The sequence below is a fragment of the Sus scrofa genome, chromosome 6 (assembly GCF_000003025.6).
Source record: "Sus scrofa isolate TJ Tabasco breed Duroc chromosome 6, Sscrofa11.1, whole genome shotgun sequence".
NCBI classification, from domain to species: domain Eukaryota; kingdom Metazoa; phylum Chordata; class Mammalia; order Artiodactyla; family Suidae; genus Sus; species Sus scrofa.
Window position 1 is genome coordinate 62,641,548 of NC_010448.4, and position 27,023 is coordinate 62,668,570.

At 46.5% G+C, this 27,023-nt stretch overlaps 1 protein-coding gene and 1 long non-coding RNA gene across 14 annotated transcripts in view; one reads left to right on the forward strand and one right to left on the reverse strand.

Moving 5' to 3' along the window:
- LOC100737218 (zinc finger protein 256) overlaps positions 1-16,631 on the forward strand; it is a 41,443-nt gene extending 24,812 nt beyond the window's left edge. For 7 of the 13 annotated variants that reach the window (XR_002345394.1, XR_002345398.1, XR_002345395.1 and 4 more), the window contains 2 exons: positions 1,263-1,417; positions 5,675-7,551. The gene's annotated coding sequence lies outside the window, so the exon portion shown is untranslated. Of the gene's footprint in view, positions 1-1,262; positions 1,418-4,344; positions 4,612-5,674; positions 7,552-14,795 lie in introns of those variants that run through there. The other 6 variants (XR_002345397.1, XR_001309211.2, XR_002345391.1 and 3 more) reach the window with 3 other exon arrangements.
- Positions 11,528-26,081, reverse strand: LOC102167727. The gene is made up of 4 exons (XR_303910.3): positions 25,800-26,081; positions 18,469-18,618; positions 16,419-16,537; positions 11,528-15,270 (listed from the first exon to the last, which is right to left on the reverse strand). It is a non-coding gene; the product is annotated as an uncharacterized LOC102167727 (long non-coding RNA).

Below are 27,023 nucleotides of genomic sequence, written 5' to 3' on the forward strand. Positions count from 1 at the left end.
CATTATCTCTGTGGTTATGCAGGTTCGTTCACTGGCCTCGCTCAGTGGGTTAAGGATCTGGCATTGCTGTAAGCTGTGGCATAGACTGCAGATGTGGCTTGGATCCAGTGTTACTGTGCTGGGGTGCAAGCTTCAGCTGCAAGTCCAGTTCAGTCCCTAGCTTGTGAACTTCATTTGCCACAAGTGCAGGTGTTTTTTGTTTTTGTATTTTTTTTTTAAAGAAGCAGCTTTTGGAGTTCCTGTCGTGGCATGGTGGTTAACAAATCTGACTAGGAACCATGGGGTTGTGGGTTCGATCCCTGGCCTTGCTCAGTGGGTTAAGGGTCCAGCGTTGCCTTGAGCTGTCGTGTAGGTCGCAGATGCAGCTCTACATGTTGTGAAGATAAACAATAACTAGTCACCTAGCTCTTGGACCCATGCCATGCTCAGCCTGCCCAGAGTGTGGCTTTTGGGATTCTCTGCTGGCTCCCAAGGCAGCACAGCTGGGGCGCTGCTGCCCAGCTACACTCCTCAGAGCAGGATCCACTGTGAAGGAAAGCTGAGCAGCAGGCTGCCGTGGCGGCTCAGAACTGAAACTATATGGGTAATTTCAATTACTTTTAAATACGTCTCTATGAAGCATAGAGACAGCAGAATAATCTTTCGGCAGGTCTATCTCTTGGTTTCTGAAACTTCCATCTCATTCTTTGTGTTGAAACTGTCAAAACTGTTTAGTCTAGGTTTAGACTAAAATGAAGAAATAGGCCCAGAAAACAAACAAAAAAGTCAGGAATTTGACAGCACCACCTGTCCTAAAAGGTTCTTCCTACATTTGTCTGGCAGACGGGTTACTGTCGCGAAGGGAAATCACAGTGGAGTCAGTATTAGTGAGAGCTCCTGAAAATGGGCCCAGGAGGCCGTTAAGGAAGGGTGACTTGGGCATCAGATAGAATCTGCTCTTTGACTGCTTATCGTCCTAATGAAATCATCCAAATATCTATCAGAAACTCAAGATACTCATCAAACCCTTTCCCTAAAATAAATTGTGACAGCCTATCTACTTCCTGGACTCTTAACCTAAAATAACTCCTGATTACTTAAGGACAAATACTTCCTAAACTGTATCAGACTCAATAATAATTCTGGTGAGGCAGCGTTAACAAACTCATAGCTTATTCTTTGAAAGCCCCTGACTCTCCTTCCCGGAACACTTTTGGTTTTACTCGAATCTTATCTCCTAAATTGCGCTTAAGACCCCAAATAAACTCTCTTCTTCCTTGCAGCTTCCTGCATTCCTCTTTGGTTGGCATTACATGTGTCGTAAGTGGGATGAAGTGACCTTCAAACCAACTCTCATGCTGCCTTGGATTTGAGTCAGGTGCCTACAGGAGGAACCCGTTGTGTTCTACCATCTCCTTGCTGATCCCAGATCGTGGTGGTGAGTCGTCCTGTACCTGTTCCACCCGTTGTGGCGGAAGTTGGAGTTTATGTGGGTGTCCTCTGTTGCCAATTCCTGGCCCCTGGAGTGCTGCTTCCCATGTAGTTTGGCCTCTTGCATTGTGCTTTCCGTTTTGAGGGGCCTCTAGAATGTCGTTTCTCACTTTGTTTGGGTTAATGGCTTCTCTTCTCAACATTTCATTTCCTGTTTTGCTGTGGTGAGTAATTAGCCTTGGAGCAGAGGAAGTTCACTCCCTTTTCAAATTAATGTTTGTATTTTCTTCAGAAATATCCAGAAGTGGAAATGTTGGATCATACCATAGTTCAGTTTGTAATTTTTTGAGAAATCTTCATACTGTTTTGCACAGTGGATGCAACCAGTTTACATCCCCCCACAGTGCACAGGTCTGCCCGTGTCTCCACATCCTCCGTTACCAGCACTTATTGGTTTGTTATCTTTTTGACAGGTTCTCTGCCCATTTTTTAATCTGGTTGTTTATTGTTGTTTTTATGTTGAGTTGCATGAGTTCTTTGAATATTTTAGTTATTAACCCCTTATGGGATATATTTTCTCATTCGGTAGGCTGCCTTTTCATTTTGTTGACAGTTTCCTTTACTCTTCAAAAGCTTTATAGTTTTATGTAGTCCCATTTGTTTATTTTTGCTTTTGTTTTCCCTGGAGAAACAAAAACATATCCAAAAAAATATTGCTAGGACTGAAGTCAAAAAATGTACTATCTTTGCTTTCTTCTAGTAGTCTTATGATTTCAGGTCTTATATTTTAAGTCTCGAGTTCATTTTATGTATGTGGTATAAGAAAGTAATACAGGAGTTCCCGTTGTGGCACAGCAGAAACAAATTTGACTAGGAACCATGAGGTTGCGGGTTCGATCCCTGGCCTTGCTCAGTGGGTTAAGGATCTGGTGTTACCATGAGCTGTTGGTGTAGGCTGCAGATGTGGTTCAGATCCCGAGTTGCTATGGCTTTGGTGTAGGCTGGCAGGTATAGCTCTGATTCAGCCCCTAGCCTGGGAACTTCCATATGCTGCAGGTGCGGCCCTAAAAAAGACAAAAAAAAAAAAAAAAAATAGTTTGATCACTTGCATTCTTTTCATGTAGCTGTCCGCTTTTCCCAACACTATTTATATTTTTTATTTGTTTTTTGACCGTGCCTGCAGGATGTGGAAGTTTCAGTGCCAGGGATTGAATCCATGTCATAGCAGTGACCCAAGCTGCCACAGTGACAGTGTGTCAGATCCTTAACCCACTGTGCCACAAGAGAACTCCAACACCATCTATTTTTTGTCTTTTTAGGGCCAAACCTGCGACATATGGAAGTTTCCAGGCCAGGGGTTGAATCAGAGCTGTAGCTGGCAGCCTACGCCACAGCCACAGCATGCAAGATGCAAGGTGTGTCTGCAACCTATAACACAGCTCATGGCAACGCTGGATCCTTAACCCACTAAGCAGGGCCAGGGATCAAACTTGCCTTATGGACACTATTTGGGTTCATTACTTCTGAGCCACAATGGGAACTCCCAACACCATTTATTTTAGAGACTGTCTTTTCCCTATTGTATATTCTTGCCTCTTTTGTTGTAGATTGATTGACTATGTAAATGTGGGGTTATTTCTCTGCTGTGTATTCTGTTCCCATGATCTATGTCTTCTTTTGTGCCAGTACCTACTGTTTTGATTACTGTAGCCTTGGAATGCAGCTTGAAATCAAGAAGTTTGATATCTCCAGCTTTGTTTTTCTTTCTCAAGATTATTTTGGCTACTCCACATCTTTTGTGTTTCCATAAATATTTTATAATTATTCTAGTTCTGTGAAGAATGTCATTGGTATTTTGATAGAGACTGCACTGAATATGTAGATTGCCTTGGGGAGTACGATCATTTTAATAATATTAATTTCGTATCCTGCAGCTTTAGTAATTCATTGATGAGTTCTAATAGATTTTTGGCCAAACAATCTTTTTTTTTTTCTTTTTTCTTTTTTTTTTTTGTCAAAGAATCTTGTAGTGAAACAATTTTTAATCCAGAATTTCATTTGGAGGCTTGCATAGCAAAAAAAAAAACGAACAAACAGAAACAACTCACTTGGCTTGTCAAATCTTAAGGTACCTCCCAAATGAACCTTTTTTTCTTTCCCCCAAATTAAATGTTCCCCAGAGTGGCCACTGACAGTCCAAATCATTCTTGATGAAATTAGGCCATTTAAAAAGAAAAATGCAAGGATTCCTGTTGCAGTGAGAGTTGATGTAAGAAGCAGGAGCCTTCCCTGCTAGAGGACAGGAGGTAGATTTAGGAGACAGTAAGTGTGAGAGACACGTGTGCACTCAAGGCCTCACCTGCAAAGGCACACACAGCCCTTGGCGCCTGCTCCTAATGGTCTGGACGCTGCAGACGGGCAGCCCAGCATCTCTGGGCTCTACAGCCCTCAGTGCCCTGCAGGACTTCGTCTACATGGACGGTGTGGGTCAGGGTTGGGAGAAGCCCCATTTCTTTCCCTGGACCTGGAAAACGCTCCTAAGGGGACGGCTCGCTTGTGTGGGCGCAGTGCCCAGAGCCACTCACAGCGCACCCCCAGCCCATTGCCCCAGGCACCAAGAAAGGGTGCTCTGAGGACACCCGTTTCCCAGACGGGCCACCATTGGCAGATCCGAGACCCGCACCCCTTCACAGGCCCGTCTCAGGGTGACCCCTGGGCAGGCAGCTGCTGGCTGAACACACGTGGGACCCCAAGGAGGGATCAGAGCTGCTCTGGGGGGAGCCCCCTGGGGCCTGAGCACTGCAGCCTCCCCAAGGCCGCTGCCTCCATGGGGGCCGCACGCAGGGCCTGACTCCCCGCCTCCTCCCCGAGCCTCCGGCAGCTCCTCGCTCGCCTGGTTCCACCCCCGGAAACCCATCCCTCTGCTTCCCTCAGGCTCTCAGGGTCCTGCACAGCCTCCCTGGCGCCCTGAAGACCTCTCCTCCCAGATGCTGAGGGCCCACCATGTTAGACGGCCGGTCGCCAAAACCCGCGCCGCAGTGTGGGTGCTTTAATCCAGTTTCCTCCTCACGATTCGGAGCGTGGAACTTTGAACCAAGGGTCAACAGTGGCTTCTCCTGAGGCTTGTGCACGGCCGGCCGTCTGTCCGTCCGTCCAAGTCTGTGTTGTTTTCCTCCGCCATAAGGCCAGCAGTCCCGGAGGGTGAGCACCACCCGCATGACCCACTTTACTGCGTTAAAGGCCGTCTCTCCACAGACAGTCACGGTCCCGGGGGATTCGAGCTTCAGTCTTTGAGTTTGGGGGACACAGTTCCACCTCTAACACCTTTTCCTGGGGGGTGACCCCGGAGGGGCACCTCACTTCACAGCCCCAAAGCCGTCTGGCAGGGGAACCGTGTTTCCACTTCTAAGAGGGATCTGCCGCTCAGAGAGGGTGCGTGACTTTCACAGGGGCACACAGCTGCCAAGTGGCTGAGGGGGAGCAGGTGACGGCTACACTGATGGGAGTCCCCTCACCTCTTCCCTTGCATCCTCTCCCTGACCCCGGATCCCACTTCTGTGAGGCCCTCTGCAGAGGACCGGCCACCAGGTAACCACAGGACGGCAGCTCCACCAGCACCCCCCCCTCAGGCAGACAGCACCTGTGTCAGGTGTCTCCTGGAACAGCCGCCCGTTCCAACTGCAGACAGAGGAGGGTACAGCTGGCTCTTGCTGCCGCGTGCGGCTGTTGGTCTTCCTCAAGGGGACTAAGCTGTCCCCTTCAACCCTGTCCAGTCCCTGTGCCCAGGCTCTTCCTCTGAGCCGCTCCCGCTGGTGGGTTTGGTCCTCTCCTGCCCGCGAGGTACAAAGCGAGCCCATGAGGACCAACAACTAACAAGGACTGCTCCTGCCCCTCCTCGGAAACTAAACGTGACCCCTAAGCCCGTCCCCTAGATGGGCCGGATGAGCTCTGGTCCCTCTTGTAAATCCTGCACCTGTCACACGGGGCAGGATGAGAGCATCCCACACTTGTCATACCGTGTCTCCAGATGCAGCCAAGCAGTCACACTGTTGGTGTTTGTAGGTGTTTCATGTACAAATTATTCGACAAATACACATTTAAAAAATGGCTTAATTCTCCCTGTTGAAAATAGGGAAAGATGCTTCCTCCTTCTCCCTCAGAGCATTTATCTTTGAAAAATTCTGAGAACTGTCTCATATCTTTAACATGCATGTCGTTGAAGACTAGACAGGCCTTTTTTCAGCTGGTCATTTTTCCCTTTCAGTTTTGTGAATCAGAATGTTTTTCTCAAGAACGTGGAACCCATCTGTCCAAACTGCAGACAAAGGAGGGTCAGCTGGTGTGAGGACAGGAGTCTCATCTTAGCAGACGCCTTGCTCCAACTACAAAGCTCCCTCTTGAAAGGTGAGAAGTTGATTCTTCCTCTGGATAAAACCAGTTAGCTAACAGGTCACCCCAATTAGCCGGTAAAATTAGGACTCTGTGACAAATGGTTCTGTCAGCTCCTCTTACATGAGGACCAGTTACTGTTTTTCTCGAATATACGTATGCAGAGCTCTCTTGCAGCTCAGCAATCATGAGCCTGACTAGTATCAATGAGGTTTCAAGTTCAATCCCTGGCCCTGCTCAGTGGGTTAAGGATCCGGTATTGCCATGAGCTATGGTGTAGGTCGCAGACGCAGCTGGGATCTCGCGTTGCTGTGGCTCTGGTGTAGGCTGGCGGCTACAGCTTCAATTCGACCCCTAGCCTGGGAACTTCCATATACTGCAGGTGTGGCCCAAAAAAGGGAAAAAATGTATTCAGTGGGATATATCTGCTTGGACATATGCAGAGTTTTTTGCTGCCTTTGCAATTTCCTGGTAGATCACTTGTGATGCACATCTATTTTGCTTTAATGCTTATCAACAAGAAAAGCAGTTTTCTGTCTCTGCTATCTTTGTGGAAAGAATTTCTAGGTTGGGAGTTGCCATCGTGGCACAGTGGTGAACGAATCCGACTAGGAACCATGAGGTTGCGGGTTCGATCCCTGGCCTCGCTCAATGGGTTAAGGATCCAGTGTTCCTGTGAGCTGTGGTGTAGGTTGTAGACTCGGCTCGCATCCCACATTGCTGTGGCTCTGGCGCCAGCGGCTGTAGTTCCAATTAGACCCCTAGCCTGGGAACCTCTATATGCCGAGGGAGTGGCCCTAGAAAAGGCTAAAAGACAAAAAAAAAAAAAAAAAAAAATTTCTAGGTTGGGAGAAATTTTTGTTTTTACTTCCCTAACAGTCATCATCAAACACCTGTCTTAAGGGATCAAATCTTGTCACCCATCTCATCAACATCTAGTGGACAAGAATTACAGAGGAAGGGTGATCAGTTAAACAGTATCAGAGACTCAAAAAGCCATATCTAGAATGTAGAAAATTCTGATGAATAAATGACAGCAAATTATAAGAACTAAGAATTTTAAAAGATAAGTGGACCTCATATGTAAAGAGACCTGTGAGACACAGCTAATGAAAGACGTAAGAATACATTTTGGACTCTGACTTCAACTAATCTGACTTAAGCAAATTCATTTTTGAAACAATTGAGCATTAATAAAATGTATTTTTATAACTTTTGGGGTTATGAAGGATTACCTTACATTTAAAAAATGTATTCTGGAGTTCCCATTGTGGTTCAGTGATAATGAACCCAATCAGTATCCATAAGAACGCAGGTTTGACCCCTGGTATCGATCAATGGGTTAATGATCTGGCCTGTGGTTATGGTGTAGGCAGGCAGCTGCAGCTCCAGTTGGACCCCTAGCCTGGGTACATCCAGATGTCTCAGGTGCAGCCCTAAAAATAAAAAAGTAATAAAATCTATTCTGAAGAGGTTATGCATTAAATGATAACATGCTTGGAATTATAGGTGCAGTTGTCACCCCTTATCTGCAGCAAAAATCTTCGAAAAATGTGCAGTAAACCATTCGAAGATCCCCAAGTAGATGCCAGAAACCATGGATCATACTAAACCTTATATATACTATGTTTTTTTCCTATGCATACATACCTGTGATTAAGTTTAATGTATAAAGTAAGCGTAGTAAGAGATTAACCAATAATAAAACAGAACAGTTGACTGCAATAAAAGTGAATGTGTTCTCGCTCAGTATCTTGTGGTTCACTAAGTGTGAGCATGTGCGATGATACGACGCCCGCTTGGATGCACCGGCCAAAGGGATGATGGACATCGTGGGGGGATGAAGAGGGCGGCAGGAGACGTGCTTGTGCAGACTGGCACAGAGTTTAACACTCACAGATGCTTATTTGTGGAATTTTCCTTTTAGCTTTTCAGAGCTTGGTTGACTATGGCTAACTGAAACCTCAGAAAGCAAAATCGTGAGTCAGGGGGGATGGTGGGAAACTCCTCCGCTGGTGTACATGGCAATAGATGAAAGGAGAAGAATGGCCATGAAGTGACTGGGAGGGATCCATCTGGCTTCAAAACATTCTTCACTTTCTGTATATATTTGAAAATAGCCGTAACAAAATATAGAATATGTCACTGTATCAGGAATTTTATATGTTGAGGATACATTTGAAAAGGCAGGAGGAAACTTAGTTTCAGGGTTATGAGCACACGTCAGAATGTGCAGTTTGTTTTAAGTCAATTATACCTCCATTAAAACTATTTAATTAGAACTGCCAACTTCCTAATCATACTACATTTTATTACTTTGTCTTCTTGAAGTTAATTTGCAGCTTTTCTGGCAGTAAGCCACTGCACTAGTGTTTCTCTTTAACTTACTTCATGTAGGCTAATGCTCACCAACTCTATCCATGTTGCTGTAAATGGCAACATTTTGTTCTTTCTAAATGATCCAGTGGTATTCCATTGTGTATCCACCCATTCAAGTATTGAAGGACACTGTAGGCTGTTCCCATGTCTTAGCAGTTGTAAGTGAAACTGCTGTGAACCCTGGGGTACCTGTATCATTTTGAATTGGTGTTTTTATTTTTTCAGATGTATGCCCAGGAGGGGAATGCTGGGTCACAAAGTAGTTCTATTTTTGTGTGTGTGTGGGGGGGAACCTCCATTTTTTGTACACTAGCTGCACCAATTAACATTCTCACCAGTACTGCACGAGTGTTCCCTTTTCTCCACACTTGCTCCAGTGTTTGTTATTTGTGTTCTTTCTGACAATGGCCATCCTGACTGGTGTGAGGCGATAGCTCAGTGTGGTTTTGATTGGTATTTCCCTGGTGATTAGCGATGTTGGCCATCTGCTTTTCCACTTTGAAAAGCATGTCTGTTTCTTCTGCCCATTTTTCTTTTTCTGGCTGCACCTGCAGATGGAATGAGCCACAGCTGCATCAACACCAGATCCTTAAACCACTGCCCTGGGCCAGAGATCACTGCACCTCCAGTGACCTGAGCCACATCAGTCAGATTCTTAACCATGGTGGGAACTCTCTACCCATTTAAAAAAAATTTTTTTGTAGTTCCTGTCGTGGCACAGCAGAAACGAATCTGACGAAGAATTATGAGTTTGCAGGTTCTATCTCTGGCCTTGCTCAGTGGGTTAAGGATCCAGCGTTGCCGTGAGCTGTGGTGTAGGTCGCAGATGCAGCTCGGATCTGGCGTTGCTATGGCTCTGGCGTAGGCGGGCGGCTACAGCTCCAATTAGACCCCTAGCCTGGGAACAGGTGCAGCTCTAAAAAGATAAAAGACAAAGACAAAACAAAAAAATTAATGTTTAGTCGCATGAGCTTTGTGTGTGTGTTTATGTATATATATATATGTTGGGATATTAACTCCTTATCAGTCATATCATTTGCAAACATTTTCACCCATTGAACCCGCCTCCTCATGAATGCTAGTCAGATTCGTTTTTGCTGAGCCACAATGGGAGCTCCAGAGTTTAGTTTTGTATATGGTGTCAGCATTCTCATTTTACCCTTTCAAATGTAGCTGTCTAGTTTTCCCAGCACCACTTATTGAAGAGACTGTGTTTTCTCCATGGTGTATTCTTGCCTCCTCTGTTGCAGATTTAACTAACTAAAAGTGCATGGCTTTATCTCTGGGTTCTTTTCTGTTCCATTTATGTTTTTGTGCCATTGTCATACTGTTGTGATTACTGTAGTTTTGCAGTATTGTCTGAAGTCAGGGGTCACAATTCCTACAGTTCCCTTCTTTCTCAAGATTGTTTTGGCTACTCAGGGTCTTTTTTTTTTTCATACAAAATTTTAAATTATTTCTTCTGTGAAAAATGCTGTTGGTATTTTGATAGGGACTGCATTAATTCTTCCAACCAAAGAACATGGAATATCTGTCCATCTGTTTCTGTCTTCAATTTCTTTCATCAGTGTCTTAATGTAGGTTTATTCGTAGGTATTTTATTCTTTTTTGTGCAGTGGTAAATGGGATTGCCTCACTGATTTTCTTTTGGACAGGCTGTTGTATGTGGAAGTGCAACACTTCTTCAGGTTCATTTTGTACTCTGCAGTGAAATGACAGATAACCTCTAGCGCGTTTCTGGTGGCATCTTTAGGATTCCCTAGGTGTAATACGCCATCTGCAAACACTCAAGTTTTCTTCTTCCATTTGGATTCCCTTTGTTTCTTTTCCTTATATGACTGCTGAGGGTAGGACTATGAAAATTGCATTGAATTAAAGTGGTAAGAGTGGGCATCCTTGTCTGGTTCCTGATCTTAGAGAAAATGCTTTTCGCCAAATCCTGGGGTTGGTGCCAGACTCCTGGCAGGTAGAGCTGAGTCCAGGGGTCTGGCTGTAGGGCCCTGGGACCCCAGAGCTGGTGTTAGTGTCTCCGATCACTGTGGTGGGGACGGATAGGTGAAGTTTCTGACACAGTTGGGTATGGGGTCTGGGATATTCCGAGGCTAGTGCTGGCCTGCCACTGGGTGATCCCAGGGTAGGTTCTGACCTGCTGTGGACTCTCTGGATCTGCAGGCTACAAGGTTGTGTTTTTGTGCATCTGGTTTCTGCCTCTTGGTGGGATAAGCTGGTCCATAAGCTACTGCAGCCTTCCGGGAGGGCAGGTCTGAGCTCTCAAGGGCAGGGCTGTGGCTAGAGTTGTGTGCAGAGGCAGCTGTGGACTCAGGAAGTCTCGTAGCAGTCTGTCTCTAGGTGACAGAGCCCCAGCCAAGTGTTTGGCCTGAGGCATCCCACCCACAGGCGGTTATGTGGGGCCAGGTCTCGGTACTGTGAGCTAGAGGGAGAATCTCATGATGGTGACCCCAGCGGCAGAGCCTGAATGCTAGAAAGCTCTGAAATACGGTGAACACACATGGGCATGTCCTCAAGGTGAGCAGCAGCCACCCTCTAACGCTCCAGGAGACTAAGATGAGCAGGTAGGTCTGGCCCACGCTCCTATAAAATTACTGCTTTTTCTGTGGGTCTGTCTTCGTGTGTCCTTTAAGAGTGACGTTTCTATTTCCCAAGTCCTTTGGGACACTTTTTTTGGTCTTTTTGTCTTTTCTAGGGCCACACTTGCAGCATATGCAGGTGCCCAGGCTAGGGGTCTAATCAGAGCTGTAGCCACTGGCCTATGCCAGAGCCACAGCAACATAGGGTCCAAGCCACATCTGCAACCTACAGCACAGCTCACGGCAACACCAGATCCTTAACCCACTGAGCAAGGCCAGGGATTGAACCTACATCCTCATGGATACTAGTTGGGTTCGAGACCCTCCTCCCTTTGGGACACCTGAATTAAGCCCCACTGGTCTTGAAAGCCAATGATTCAGGGGCTCATCATCCCAGTGCAGGAACCCCAGGCTGGGTAGACTAATGTGGGGCTCAGAATTCTGTCTTGTGTGAGCCCCTCTGCAACATAATTATGCTTCAACGGGTGGGTTGCTCACCCATCGGCAATGCAAGCCCATCCTCCTTCCTGTCGACCTGTGGGTCCTTTGTGTCTTTAGATACGGAAGATGTTTTTAGTGCTTTCCAGGCTTTTTCACAGATGGTTTTTCTGCAGATAGTTGTAATTTCAGGGTGCTCCTGAGAGTAGGTGAACTCAGGGTCTTTCTGCTCCACCGTCTTGGCCAATGCTCCCATACTGACAGTTTTAAATTGGCTGTGGTGGGTGTGTCATGTCATCGAAAATGACAAACATTACAAACCATGGCTTGATTTACTGTATTGTTGAGTATCTAGATTCAAGAAAAGCGACTGAGAATATTTTACATAAAAAATAGAAAATAAACTTTAAAATGTTCAGGGAGTTATTGGTGGGTCAGCAGGTTAAGAACCCCGCTAGTATCCATGAGGACACGGGTTCCATCCCTGGCCTCACTCAGTGGGTTAAGGATCCGGCATTGCCGTGAGCTGTGGTGTAGGTCCCAGATGCAGCTCGGATTCCGTGTTGCTGTGGCTGTGGTGAAGGCTGGCAGCTGTAGTTCCAATTAGATCCCCCACCCAGAAACTTCCATGTGCTGGGGGTACAGCCCTAAAAATCAAAACAAAATTTAGAAACTTTAACAACTTCATGAAACATCAGTGAAAGGCAACTAAAACTATAGTGAGGATAATGCTATAAAATTATTTAAGGAGTTCCCATTGTGGCCCAGCGGTTAACAAACCCAAATAGCATCTACAGGGATGCAGGTTCGATCCCTGGCCTCACTCAGTTGGGTTAAGGATCTGTTGTTGCCGTGAGCTATGTGTAGGTCGCAGACGTGGCTCAGATCCTGCGTTGCTGTGGCTGTGGTGTAGGCCAGAGGCCACGGCTCTAATTAGACCCCTAGCCTGAGAACCTGCATAATTTAAAAAATTAAAAATAAAAACAAAAATTTTAAAAGGGGGGTTCCTGCTGTGGCGCAGTGGGTTAAGCTCAGGTCACTGTAAAGGTTCAGGTTTGACCTTTGGCCTGGCACAGTGGGCTGAAGGATCCAGTGTTGCCACAGCTGGGGCTCAGCTTTAATCCCTGCCGGAGACTGCCATATGCAACAAGCGAAGCCATTAAAAACAAACAAAAAAATCATGTAAAAGCCTCAGAAGTTAAAAGGACTCATCACACCCACTATTGCCAAGGATGTGAAAGAACTGAAACTCCCACACTGCTAGTAAAGTTGACTTAGATCAGTTTGACATTTCTTAAAAAGTTATATACTTATCTCCTCTGTTAGATATTAGAACCCATGATGTTAACACAGAATAAATGAAAGACATATGAGAAATTACATTTTTCATGTAGTGGTTTTAGATTTTTTTTTTTTTTTTGCTTTTTAGGGCCACACCCACGGCATAAGGAAGTTCCCAGGCTAGGGATCTAATTAGAGCTACAGCTGCTGGCCTGTGCCATGGTCACAGCCACACAGGATACAAGCTGCATCTGCGACCTATACCACAGCTCAGGGCAACACCGGATCCCCAACCCACTGAGTAAGGCCAGGGATCAAACCCGCATCCTCATAGATACTAGTCAGATTTGTTTCCACTGCACCACAGGGGAACTCCCTATGTAGGAGTTTTATTCCCAGCAGCCTAAACTTAGATGTCCTTAAGCAGAACAAAGATGGTGTATCCACAGAACATCATACTTTTCAGCTTTATGAAAAGCATCTTCGTATAAGCATCATGTAAGGACTATTCATATTCATGTACACATCCTTAATGAATCTTTTTTTTTTTTTTTTTTTCTTTTTGTCTTTTTGCCATTTCTTGGGCCGCTCCCGTGGCATATGGAGGTTCCCAGGCTAGGGGTTGAATCGGAGCTGTAGCCACTGGCCTACACCACAGCCACAGCAACACAGATCCAAGCTGCACCTGCGACCTACACTGCAGCTCATGGCAACACTGGATCCTTAACCCACAGAGCTGGGCCAGGGATACTAGTCGGATTCGTTAAGCACTGCGCCACAACGGGAACTCCCTTAATGAATCTTAAAGACAGTGCATGTGGGTAGCCCGGGGGGAAGAAGGAGTTAACACTCTATGACTTCAATCATAAAACTCTAGACAGTGCAGCCTTATTTCTACTGTAAAGGAAACTAAATCTGCGGCTGACTAGAGGGGAGAAGAAAGGAGATTATAAAGTCTACAAAGTATCCAAAATATACAAACAGCTCCCATAACTCAGTATCAAACAAAAACCAATCAAAAAATGGGCAGAAGACCTAAAGAGACATTTCTCCAAGGTAGACAGACAGATGGCCAGCAGGCACATGAAAAGATGCTCAGGATTACTAATTATGCTCCAAATCAAAACTACCCCTCTCCAGTCAGCATGGCCATCATCAAAAGTCTACATACAGTAATTGCCAGAGAAGGTGCGGAGAAAAGGAAAGTCCAGCCACTATGGAAAACAGTATGGAAAAGACATACCGTGTCCACAGTGGCACTCTTTACAATTCCCGAGACATGGACGCATCTGTGGTCCATTAACAGATGCACGGGTGAGGAAGAGGTGATGTGTATACATACATGTATACGCCATAGAGTGTGTATATACTTAATATCCACACACACACACACACACACGTGTACGTATTCAATAGACGACAACTCCACCAGAGAAAGTCATGAAATACAGCCACCTGCAGCATCATGGATGGACCCAGAAAATATACTAGGTGAGGTGGGTCAAAAAAAGACAAGTGTGTGCTGTGTATTATACGTGGAGTCTTAAAAATAACAGCATGTGGAGTTCCCATCGTGGCGCAGTGGTTAACGAATCCGACTAGGAACCATGAGGTTGCGGGTTTGGTCCCTGCCCTTGCTCAGTGGGTTAACAATCTGGCGTTGCCGTGAGCTGTGGTGTAGGTTGCAGACGCGGCTCGGATCCAGCATTGCTGTGGCTCTGGCGTAGGCTGGCGGCTACAGCTCCGATTCGACCCCTAGCCTGGGAACCTCCATATGCCGCGGGAGCGGCCCAAGAAATAGCAAAAAGACAACAACAACAAAAATAACAGCATGTGAATCCACTTACAGAACAGAATCACTCTCAGACACGGAAACAAACTTGTGGTTACCACAGGGGAAGGGAGAGAAGGGGAAACAGGAGTGCGGATAACCAACTACTAACTTGATAAAGGTTTGCTGCACAGCGCAGCAACTATATTCAGTATCTTGTAATAACCTGCAATGGAACAAAATCAAAAATATGGAATCACCTTGCAGTTATACAGTCACCTGTATACCTAAAACTAACACGATACTGGAAATCAGCCATCTTTCAGTGATTAAAAATAAACGCAAGGTAGACATGGGGTCATGAAGAGATTCGTTGTGTGATCCAGACTTCATGAGTTTATGTAAATGTCGGAACCTACCACACTAATGTTCACTGCACGTCATTTATACCTTCTCGAAGCTTTAAAACCTGGAATTCCTTATTTTTCCTGGAAATGAGATTTGGTGACACTAATGCTGACATACCCTTCTCTCTCCAGTCAGGGCCTCCCTCTCGCCTCAGGGGCAGCAAGTCCTGGGGAGCAGCGGAGGCTGTTCCCAGCTGTGCCATGTAAATGCAGGCCGGACTAAGCTCTCCCTCCTTCTCCTGCACACCTCCTGTAAAGCACTGGTCCTGAGGGGAAGAGCCAGAGCCAGACAGGCTGCAGTGACCCACAGTGTCTTTGGCTGATGTCCACTGAGGAGGCCTGCAGTGACCCAGGACACAGGCCTGAGGACTGTGAGAAGTTCTGTACCTGCTCATCCTTCCCAGCCACAGTGGCGGGTCAGGCGGATGCTGTCCTGAGAGGCACGTGCCCAGCAGTCGGTTGCAGCGTCCTGCCCCCTCGTCCTGTGAGTCCAGCGTGTCTGGAATGAGGATGATCCCTCAACAGTTGTGCACAGCAGGCTCCACGGCTCCTCTGCAGGACCTGGGAAGAGACTGCCCTCGTTCGTCCTGAGCACAATGCCACATCCCTGTGAACAAGACAACTTCATGGTGCTCCAGAAGTGACAGGGTTGTCACAAGTCTCCCCTCCACAAGCTGACCTCTGAACCCGCCAAAGAGCATGGCAGTCAGCCTACAAAGGAGGCTTTAGGCAGCGATGGAAACCAGGCCGAAAGCGGAGAGAGAACCATAATTTCCGAGCCATCGCACTGTCCTCTCTGAGGCACACAAAACCCAGTCATCCCTATTTACCAACCACTCAATACAAAGCATTCCCACACTTAAATGGGAGGGCCTGCCTTCATCATCACGAAAACCAGGGTAATGGGAGGCAGGCTGTCCTCAGGTTCACGACTGGAAAACGGAAAATCCAACACAGAGATCGTGGTGTCAGCGGCACTCTAGACAAAGGTCGTGCATCTTTTCAAGTCGCCGCAGAATCCTCCCAGTCAGAAGTGGCCCCAGTCCACACTGCCTGAGGCATCAGAGACGGGACTGAGTGGTCCGGCGTTTCATAAAGCCCTCCCCTGAGGCAGAACACCGCCCTTTACCTTCCTGGACACGATGGGGGAGCGGGGGTGAGTGGCGCACACTGTGGGCACCAAAGACAGACGTGAAAGGGTTTTGCTACAGAACTGCAGTGACATAAATCTGGTGCCAACTCTAGGCATTTAAAGGAAAAATGCAGCTCCCACAGATCTGGAATTAATACAGATTTTCATATGTTTGAGGTTCAACTGAGGCAGATGACACCCTCACGAGGCATCTCCCTTAGTGTTCAACTGCAGAATCCAAACAGCCCTCTGGGGAGTTCCCGTCGTGGAACAATGGAAACAAATCCGACTAGGAACCCTGAGGTTGCGGGTCTGATCCCCGGCCTCGCACAGTGGGTTAAGGATCTGGCGTTGCCGTGAGCTGTGGTGTAGGTCGCAGATGCGGCTCAGATCCTGTGTTGCTGTGGCTGTGGTGTAGGCCGGCAGCTGTACCTCCAATTCGACCCCACGCCTGGGAACCTCCATATGCCACAGGCGCAGCCCTAAAAAAAGCAAAAAAAAGTAAAAAAAACAAACAAAACAAAAAAACAGTCCTCTGGGGAGAATGGGGTATGTCTCTGTGTGTGCTTGTATATATACACACATATATATGTATAAAATTAAAAACATTCAAAAGATCATACCTGCGGTCATGATTTCCTGTTGGTTTGAGTACAAACTGGAACAAACTGTAGAAAAGGAAGCTTGTCATATCCAGCATGAACATGCAGTACTTTTTTGCAGCAATTCCATTTCTACAAATCTGTATTAAGACATCAATAATAAATGAGACAAAATATTGTACTTAAAAAATTAAAAATAAACAAAACACATATTCCCTGTTTTTCTCATGGGAATTTTGTTGTTTCCAATGATAAGGCTGAAGGCTTTCTCACATTCACTGCCCTTTCCCCAGTATGAACTCTCTGTCTGATGTGTAATGAAACTAGTCTTCAGGCTAAAGGATTTCCCACACTCCCCACACTCTTTCGGGGATTATCCAATGGGAACATTACGGTATTGCAGTAGACTGGAGTTGTAGGTGAAGGATGTTAAATATTTACTACACGCAGAAGGCCCTTCTCCAGTGTGAAGTCTTTGGTCTTTAAAAAGATAGCACTTGTGTTGGAGTTTCCGTCTTGGCTCAGTGGTTAACAAATCCGACTAGGAACCATGAGGTTGCAGGTTCAATCCCTGGCCTTGCTCAGTGGGTTAAGGATCCGGCGTTGCCGTGAGCTATGGGGTAGGTCGCAGATGCGGCTCAGATCTGGCGTTGCTGTGGCTCTGGAGGCTGGTCGCTACAGCTCCAACTGGACCCCTAGCTTGGGAACCTCCATATGCCGTGGGAGCAGCCTTGGAAAAGTCAAAAAGACAAAAGAAAAAAAAAAAAGATAGCACTTGTGGTTAAATAATTCCCCACATTCCCACATTTAAAAGTTCTTTCTTGGAGTTCCCACTGTGGCACAACACGATCAGCAGCATCTCTGGAATGCTGGGACACAGGTTTGATCCCTGGCCCAGCACAATGGGTTAAGGATCCTGTGTTGCCAAAGCTGCGGCGCAGGTTGCAACTGCTGCTCGATCTGATCCTTGGCCCGGGAACTCCCTATGTCTTGAGGCAAAAAAAAAAGTTACTTTTTTCCTTTGTGAACTCTTCCCGGTTCAGTGAAGTCGGGTTTTTGCCTAAAGGATTTCGCACATTCCACAAACTCTTTAAGTCTTTTTCTACTGTGGTACTGATTGATATTGCAGCTTTTGCTAAATAAATGATTTTATTCTTTTCTTTTCTTTTTTTTTTAGCTCTTTAGGGCTGCACCCGCAGCATATGGAGGTTCCCAGGCTAGGGGTCGAATCAGAGCTACAGCTGCCAACTATACCACAGCCACAGCAATGCCAGATCCAAGCCACATCTGCGACCTACTCCACAGCTCACAGCAACACCGGATCCTTAACCCACTGAGCAAGGCCAGGAATGGAACCTGTGTCCTCATGGATGCTAGTCAGATTCGTTAACTGGTAAGGCACAACCGGAACTCCCAGGTTTCACTAGATAATTTCTTACTTAGACTGCACATAAAGTAGCTTCCTCGGAGTTCCCACCAAGGCTCAGTGAAAACAAATCTGACTAGTATCCATGAGGACACAGGTTCAATCCCTGGCCTCGCTCAGTGGGTTAAAGATCTGGCATTGCCGTGAGCTGTGGTACAGGTCCCAGACATGGCTGGGATCTGGCCTTTCTGTAGCTGTGGCGTAGGCCAGTGGCAACAGCTACAATTCAACTCCTAGCCTGGGAACATCCATATGCCTTGGGTGCAGCCCTAAAAAAAGACAAACAACAAAAAGAATTGAAGGAAAAAAACTGCTTCCTCTAGTGAGGTGGTGCTGAACAAGTGTATGTTTGCAGCTAAAGGCTTTCATGCATTCTCCCCGAAAGGAGTTTTTCCCTCTGAAAGGCTGTCCCACCGTCAGCTCTGCTGCTTGACCTTTCCCTGGTATGGGTGGCTTATTGCTCAAAAAATTCAACGTTGGCCTAGAAGTCGTTCCCAACTACACTGAAAATAAAGGGCTCCCCTGACACATGGTGTTTACAGACGAGGCTCTGTGTACGTCACTCACCAAGGGCTTCTCCCTAATGCACTGCTTCTGAAAAATGAAGGTTTATGCTGACATAAATTTGTTTCTCATGCCACATACCTGTGCAGTTTCTGCCTGTCATGTGTTGGCTGCTGCTCATCCAAGTGCCAATTGTCTGTGAGGCCACACATTTCACAGGGGTGGCTCTTCATGAACGATGGATCTGCCCTAGGAGTCCTGCCTGGGAAATGCCCTTCTCACGGGAGACCTCTTCGAGGAAAAAAAAGAAAAAAGAAAAGAAGCCTCCTCATTCTCTGCTTCATGCTGACAGTTGGAACATAAGAAATATTTAGCGTGGGTGTGGGAGTTCCCGTTGTGACACAGCAGAAATGAATCCGACTAGGAACCATGAGGTTTCGGGTTCGATCCCTGGACTTGCTCAGTGGGTTAAGGATCTGGCGTTGCCGTGAGCTGGGGTGTAGGTTGCAGTCGGGACTCAGATCCCGCATTGCTGTGGCTCTGCCGTAGGCCGGCAGCTCCGATTAGACCCCTAGCCTGGGAACCTCCATATGCCGTGGGTGTGGCCCTAAAAAGACAAAAAAAAAAAGAAAGAAAGAAATATTAGTGTGATGCATGCTGACTGCACTGGGAGGGGGCAGCCCACACACAGGCTGTGTCTGACAAACCCAGCAGTGAGTCCACGGGACCATTTGCAACAACAGCAAGTTGGATTCAGACTGAGGATGGGGCTGTTGAGCAGGAATGGGCTGTAAAGACCCCAGGGTGGAGACAGCTTCACGAGGTGAAGACGCAGCCATGCAGTGTGTCCCAGGGAGGAAAAGCAGGGTGTAAAGCTTGCTCCTCAGCAAACAGAACCTGTTTGTTGGTAACACAAGTGCTAAGTAGAAAGCTGTGTCCAGGCCCTGGAAAAAACTGCCACGGAGCCGCTGCTGGTCAAAGACTGTTTAAGGAACGGAACACACTTCACAAGTAGGCCAGATCTGGAGACCAGCGCAAGTGGATCTGTGAGAAAAATGGATGAGACATGGAGGCAAGAGATGTAAAGATTGGTCATGGGCTGAATATAAGTATAGAAGTGAGAAGATATGGAACTAACAGCTGAGCAAGTGTCAAGAGTGGGGAAGAAAATGCAGAAAATATGGTCACTGGAACCAAAATACTAGTAAAACAGAATAGTATGATTCAAACACAACCCTGACGTAATGCTCTCCCTTGGGGGTCACTCTTCACAGAAGAAGCTCCCTCTGACTCCACTGTGCGGAGGCTGTATTTGTGTTCAGCCAGGGTACCACTGAGGACTCTTCATCCTCCCCACAAAACGATCAAGTACATGGGACTTGGACAAAGCAACTAGTCAGGGGAAGACAGGGCTGATGAGCCGCCATCACTGGGTTAAAACCACTCAGCATATCATATTCCAGAGGACAGAAAACTATTAAAAAGAAAATTTCATGAAAAGATATCTCGTGCTCTTGGGTTGGAATAATTAATGCTGTTAAAATGGCCATACCACCCAAAGCAACCTATAGATCTAATGCAATCTCATTACCTTATCCATGACATTTTTCACAGAAATAGAACAAATAATTCTAAAATGTATATGGAGGAGATGGGATGAGGATGGCAGAGTAGGACTGGAGCTCTTTTCTCATAAAAGCCACAAAATTACAACCAACTGCTGAACAAGCTTCAACAAAACAAAGAAAAAGACATAAGTAAAACTATCACTGTTTGCAGATGACATGATACTATACCTAGAAAATCCTAAAGATGCTACAAGCAAATTTTCAGAGTTCATCAATGCATTTGGTAAAATTGAAGGATACAAAATTTTAATACACAGAAATTGACTGCATTTCTTTATACTAACAATGAAAGGTCACAAAGAGAAATTAGGGAAACAATCCCTTTTACCATAAAATACCTAGGAATAAACCTACATAAAGAGACAAGAGAACTGTACTCTGAAAACTATAAGATGCTGATGAAGGAAATCAAAGGTGATACAAACAGATGGAAAAATATATCATGCTCTTGGACTGGAAGAATCAATATTGTCAAAATGACTACACCTCCAAAGGCAATCTACAGATTCAATGCAATCCTTATCAAATTACCAAGGACATTTTTCACAGAACTAGAACAAATTTTTTTTTGTCTTTTTTGAGGGCCACACCTGTGGCATATAGAGGTTCCTGGGACAGGGGTCAAATCAGAGCTGTAGTGGCCAGCCTACACCACAGCCACAGCAATACCAGATCCTTAATCCACTGAGTGAGGCCAGGGATCGAACCTGCAACCTCATGGCTACTGGACAGATTCATTTCTGCTGAGCCATGATGGGAACCCCCAGACTAAAATATGTTAAAGTTTTTTTTTGGAAGCACAAAAGACCCAGAATAGCCAAAGCCATCCTGAGAAAGAAAAATGGAGTTCAAGGAATCAGGCTCCTTGACTTCAGACTATACTATAAAACTGCAGTCATCAAAACAATATAGTACTGGCACAAAAACAGAAATACACATCAGTGGAACAGGATAGAAACCTCAGAATTAAATCCATGCACCTATAGTCAAGTAATCTATGACAAAGGAGGCAAGAATACACAATAGAAAAAGGACAGTCCCTTCAATAAGTGGTGCTGGGAAAACTGGACAGCTCCCTGGAAAAGAATGAAATTAGAACACTCCCTAATACCATACACAAAAATAAACTCAAAAAGGATTAAAGACCTAAACATAACACCATAAAACTCCTAGAGGAAAACATAGGCCAAACACACTCTGAAATAAACCACAGCAATAGCTTCTCAGATCCACCTCGCAGAGTAGTGACAGTAAAAACAAAAATAAACGAGCTCTCATGTGGCACAGCAGGTTAAGGATCTGGCATTGTCTCTGCAGCAGCTTGGACTGCTCCTATGGCGCTGGTTCAATCCCTGGCCCAGGAACTTCCACATGCCTTGGATGCAGTCAAATAAATAAATAAAATAAATGGTACCTAATTAAAAGTTTTTGCACAGCAAAGGAAACCCTAAACAAGACGAAGACTACCCACAGACTGGGAGAAAAAATCTGCAAATGAAGTGACTGACATCTGCTGATGAAGGAATTAATCTTAAAAATATGTAAACACGGAGTTCCCGTCGTGGCGCAGTGGTTAACGAATCCGACTAGGAACCATGAGGTTGCAGGTTCGGTCCCTGCCCTTGCTCAGTGGGTTAACGATCCGGCGTTGCCGTGAGCTGTGGTGTAGGTTGCAGACGCGGCTCGGATCCCGCGTTGCTGTGGCTCTGGCGTAGGCCGGTGGCTACAGCTCCGATTCAACCCCTAGCCTGGGAACCTCCACATGCTGCGGGAGCGGCCCAAGAAATAGCAACAACAACAACGACAAAAGACAAAAAAAAAAAAAAAAAAAAAAAAAAAAAGTAAACACCTCCTGCAGCTCAATCCAAAAAAACAACCCCATCAAAAAATGGGCAGAAGATCTAAACAGACAATTCTCCAAAGAAGACACACAGATGACCAAAATACACATGAAAAGATGTTCAGCATCACTACTATGAGGTACCACCTTACACCAGTCAGAATGGCCATCATCAAAAAGTCTACAAACAATAAATGCTGGAGAGGGTATGGAGTAAAGGGAACCCTCCTACACTGTTAGTGGGAATGTAAATCGGTGCAACCACTGTGGAAAACAGTATGGAGATTCCTCAAAAAACTAAAAATTACACGGGCATCTATCCATAGAAAACCATGACTTGAAAACGCACGTGTTCTCCAATGTCCACTGCAGCATTATATACAATGGGCAAGACACAGAAGCAACCCAAATGTCCACTGACAGAGGAGTGGATAAAGAAGATGTGGTACATATACACAAAGGAATATGACTCAGCCATAAAAAGGAATGAAATAATTGCACTGCAGAACATGGATGGACCTAGAAATTATCATGCTAAGTGAAGTTAGTGAGACACAAACATCATCACATACTGTCACTTATATGTGGAATCCAAATAAAGGATACAATGAATTACTTGCAGAACAGAAACTGACTCACAGCCTTTGAAAAACTTATGATTACCAAAGGAGACAGGTTGGGGGTCGGGGGAGGGATGAGTGGGGAGGTTTGGGATGGAAAAGTTATAAAATTGGATTGTGGTGATAGTTTTACAACTATAAATGTAATAAAATTCACTGAATTAAAAAAATAAAAATAAAATTTATATTGAACCACTAAAAGCCCAGAACTACCAAATCAATGCTGAGGGGAAAGAACAAAGCTGGAGCTTCTCAAACTCCAGACATTACTACAAAGCTACAGTAATCAGGACAGTGTGGGAATTCGGGTTGTGGCTCAGTGGTAACAAACCTGACGAGCATCCATGAGGATGCAGGTTCCATCCCTGGCCTCGCTCAGTGGGTTAAGGATCCTGTATTGGCATGAGCTGTGGTGTAGGTTGGCAGCTGCAGATCCAATTTGACCCCTAGCCTAGGAACTTCTATATGCCAACCCTCAGCCCTAAAAAGCAAAAAAAAAAAAAAAAAACCACCCAAAAAATAAAAAACTGTGGTACTGGCACAAAAACAGATGGATCAATGGAACAGAATGAGAACCCAGAAATAAACCATACACCTATGGTCAATTAATCTTTGTCAAAGGAGGCAAGAATATATAATGGAGAAAAGACAGTCTCTTCAACAAGTGGTTTTGGGAAAGCTGGTCGGCCTCATATAAATCAATGAAATTAGAACGCTCCCTCACACCATATACGATAAACTCGAAACGGTTTAAAGACCTAAACATGAAATACGACATAGTCCTAACATTTTCGGAGATAAATCACAGCAATATTTTTAGATCAGTCTCATAAGAAAAAGAAAGGCAAAAATAAACAAATGAGACCTATTCAAACTTAGGAGCTTTTGCACAACATAGCATAACATTCGGAATGGGAGACAATATTTGCAAACGCTGTGACCAACAAGGGGTTAACTTCCAAAATACACCAATATCTCATACAACTCTACCCCAAAACACCAAACAAGCCATTCAAAAAATGGGTAGAACACCTAAACAGACAGTTCTCTAAACATACAGGTGGCCAGCGGACACATGAAAAGATGTTCAACATCACTAATTATTAGAGAAATGCAAATCAAAACTACAGTGAGTCACCACTTCACACCAGTCAGAATGGCCATCATCAAAGAGTCTACAGGAGTTCCTGTCGTGGCTCAGTGTTTAACAAACCCAACTAGGAACGATGAGGTGTGGGTTCGATCCCTGGCCTCGCTCAGTGGGTTAAGGATCTGGCGTTGCCATGAGGTGTGGTGTAGGTCGCAGAGGCGGCTCGGATCCCGAGCTGCTGTGGCTGCTGTATAGGCTGGCAGCTGTAGCTCTGATTAGATTCCTGTCCTGGGAACCTGCATATGCCATGCATGAAGCCCTAAAAAGACAAAAAAAAGGAAAGAGATTCGGGGAAGAGATAAACTAGGAGTATGGGATTAATACTATGTATAAAACGGTTAAAGGAGTTCCCAGAAAATGGGATTGGCTTCTTGCATAATACTGTGGACTGGTAGGAAGTGAAACCTGCTACAAAGGGACAAAGAGGAACTGCTCTGGTCTCGATAAAAAGGGGGTTGGAGTTCCCTCATGGCTCAGCAGGTTAAGGATCTGGGGTTTTCACCCCTGTGGCTCTGACTATAGCTGTGGCGAGGGTTGGATCCCTGGCCTGGGAACTTCTGCATGCTATGGGTGTGCCTCCCCCCCGCCCCGCCCAAAAAAGGACAGGGCGGTAATTTGGCTGTGAGAGCTTATCTGTAGGAGCAGAGTAGGGATAAGGCAGCTTGCACTCAGGACCATCCCACTTCTACCACCTGCGTTAAGGTCATCCCAATGGGCCTGTGCTACAGTTTGGCAGCTGACATCTAGATTATGCTTGAGATGTTCCAAAACAATCCAGTATTACACCCGACATCCCAGGGCTTCCACTAGCAGTCGCAGCCCCCAAAACTTTCTACGACTTCTCCCTACCTAGTTCCATTCCTTGTCCCAGGCTTAGCCACACAGAAACACATGTCCATCTCAGACCCACATGGCCCTCTTCCACTTCTGTGCTTGACTTGCTGTCCCCTGACGGCTCACAACCTTCCTCTATCCACCTATCCCTCATTCAAAGCCCAGGCCACGTGGGGCCTACCCCAGGCCTAGTGACTCTCACAATGACCACATCACTGGCTCCTGGCCTTCTCCTGCAGGCTGAATGAAAAACGAGCACCACAAAATCCTGGTGTGTACAGTGAGTGGTAAATAAGCACTAGCTCTAGCTTGAGTGTCATTTCATCTCAACTGCTGCTATGACTCTGCCTCTGTCTCTCATCAACACTTCCCTTGAGGTGCCTGGGCCACCTGCCAGACACAAGTCTCTAAGAGCCTCCCCATCGCCCCACCAGTCCAAAGTGGGATGTACGAACGGGGGCAATAGCACTTAAGAGTCCCGAGACACTACAATCCAGTGGTTGGGAGTCAGGGTCAGTGAAGGAATAGGACCCTTCCCAACTGACTGTGTTGGTTCCATAAGCAGTCAGGGAAATGGGGAAAAAGCAATGAGTTACCACCAGTTGATGGGCCCAGGTTTCCCTGTACCTCTGCCTGGCCCTCAAGAATGGCACTCAGAGTAGCTACTCATGCGCTATGCCTCAAGGCTCAGTTCGCCTTTTACCAGGTATCCCTGCTAAGCTGAAAATTAGTGAAAACTGCCTTTCATTACGTTATGCCCACACACTTACTCTAACCGCATTGACCCCAACCGGCTTTCCCCAGATGATTTCTTCCTTGCTTGACTGCTTTCTTTTCCTAATGATTACTTTCTAGTGAAAGTTACATCGTGCACCTGGCAGTTTTCGCCTTTGCAAGACGCCCTAACATTCCCTTCCTTTGTAAGCATTCTTCATTCTAAAGAGGTCTCTGTGGGATAGGCCGGAAAACCACGAGAAATCATCACCGGACCGCCTGACCCCAGTCTTGACCATTCTGAAATAATCTATGGAGGGGAAAGAATGAAGACACGCTGATCCTTATCAACAGCCCTGTTTTTCCACCTAAACCTCAGAGTTTTGAGGGCATTCCTCGGCTGTGGCCTCCTTTGCCTGGCAAAGCAATAAAGCTGTTCCTTCGCTTCACCCACCTCTGTCTCCCAGGCTCAATCTGCTGCCGGTGCTTAGAAGCCAGAGGCCGGCTGGGCTACATCCCTCCACCCGTACCCTCCCCACGCGCCATCGCACTGTGTCCGAAATAGGGCCGCACCCACAACCGCCTCTCCGTCCTGGGCCCCGGGGCCTGGGCTGCAGGCGCCCCGCACTCGGGGCTTTAGTGTCCGGTGGGGGGAGGGCGAGGAGGGCCTGAGGACAGGCGTTTACCTGAGGCGGGTCCTCCGCGCGGCCGCCGCCATCGAGCTCTGCGGGCGGAGCTGCGGGAGAAGAGGGGGTCGCGGGCGCCACGGTCTCCATCCCAGGCCGGGCGCGGGGAAGCCCGTGCCGAGTGGCGAACCTCAGGCCCGCCTCTGCGCCACGCGGAAAACGACTCTTCCCGGACCTAACAGGACAGTCGCTCGGCCCAGAGCCAGCGTTTCGGAGTCAGGGAGACCCAGACGAGTCAGAACAGCCGCGAGCGAAAAGAAGGCCGGAAGCCCCGCCCCCAGATTTTTCCTCAGGCGGAAACGACCTCATTATGACCCTCTGATTGGCTGGACCTCGCGGCCCCCGTCGCGGAGCATTCTGGGTAAAGTAGTTGCCACAGCGCCACACGCTGCGCCTGCGGGTTCCGCAAGCTGCGGTCGAGCGAAGCGGCCGCGCTCCGCCGCCCGGACCCTGGGAAATGGCGCTTCTGGGTTCCGGTGCAGAGGGACTTCGCTCCTACCTAAAGAGGCCGTGCTCGGATTTCTGGGAAGTCTTGTCCGCCACCGATCACGCAGCTGTTTTGGAGACATATTAGTTCAGACTCTGAAGCTCAGCGTGTTCTCAGAGGTTAAACATATTCTTTCAGATGCTCCCAGAGGCTACAGATACAAATGCACCTGTTATTACATAGTCCCCAGAGGTGTGTCCACTGGTAAAGGAAACACATAACAATTATCGTACTGCAATTCAAATGTGAAAGTTATAAAAATTCAAACACCTTAGTTCCTGCTGGTGGCTCAATAGGTTAAGGATCCCCATTGTTACTGCTGTAGCTTAAGCTGGATCCTTGGCCTGGGAACGTCCACATGGCACAGGCGAGGTCAAAAAAAACCCTAAACCAGCAAACAAAAAAACATTCCTACGGCAATGAGGATAGACAAAAATAACTTAAGATTTTTTTAGTGTTCGTACCTACCCCTTCAGACGAGTTATACCCACATCAGTCAGAAGCAGAAATATTTGGAAGTTCCTGTTATGGCCCAGTAGCAAACCCGACTAGCATTCATGAGGATGCAGATTCGATTCCTGGCCTTTGCTCAGTGGGTCAGGGATCCGGTGTTGCCAGAAAGCTGTGGTGTAGGTTGCTGATGAGACTCAGATCCTGTGTTGCTGTCGCTGTGGTGTAGGCAGGCCGGTGGCTATAGCTCTGATTTGCCCCTGACTGGGAATGTCTACATTCTGTGG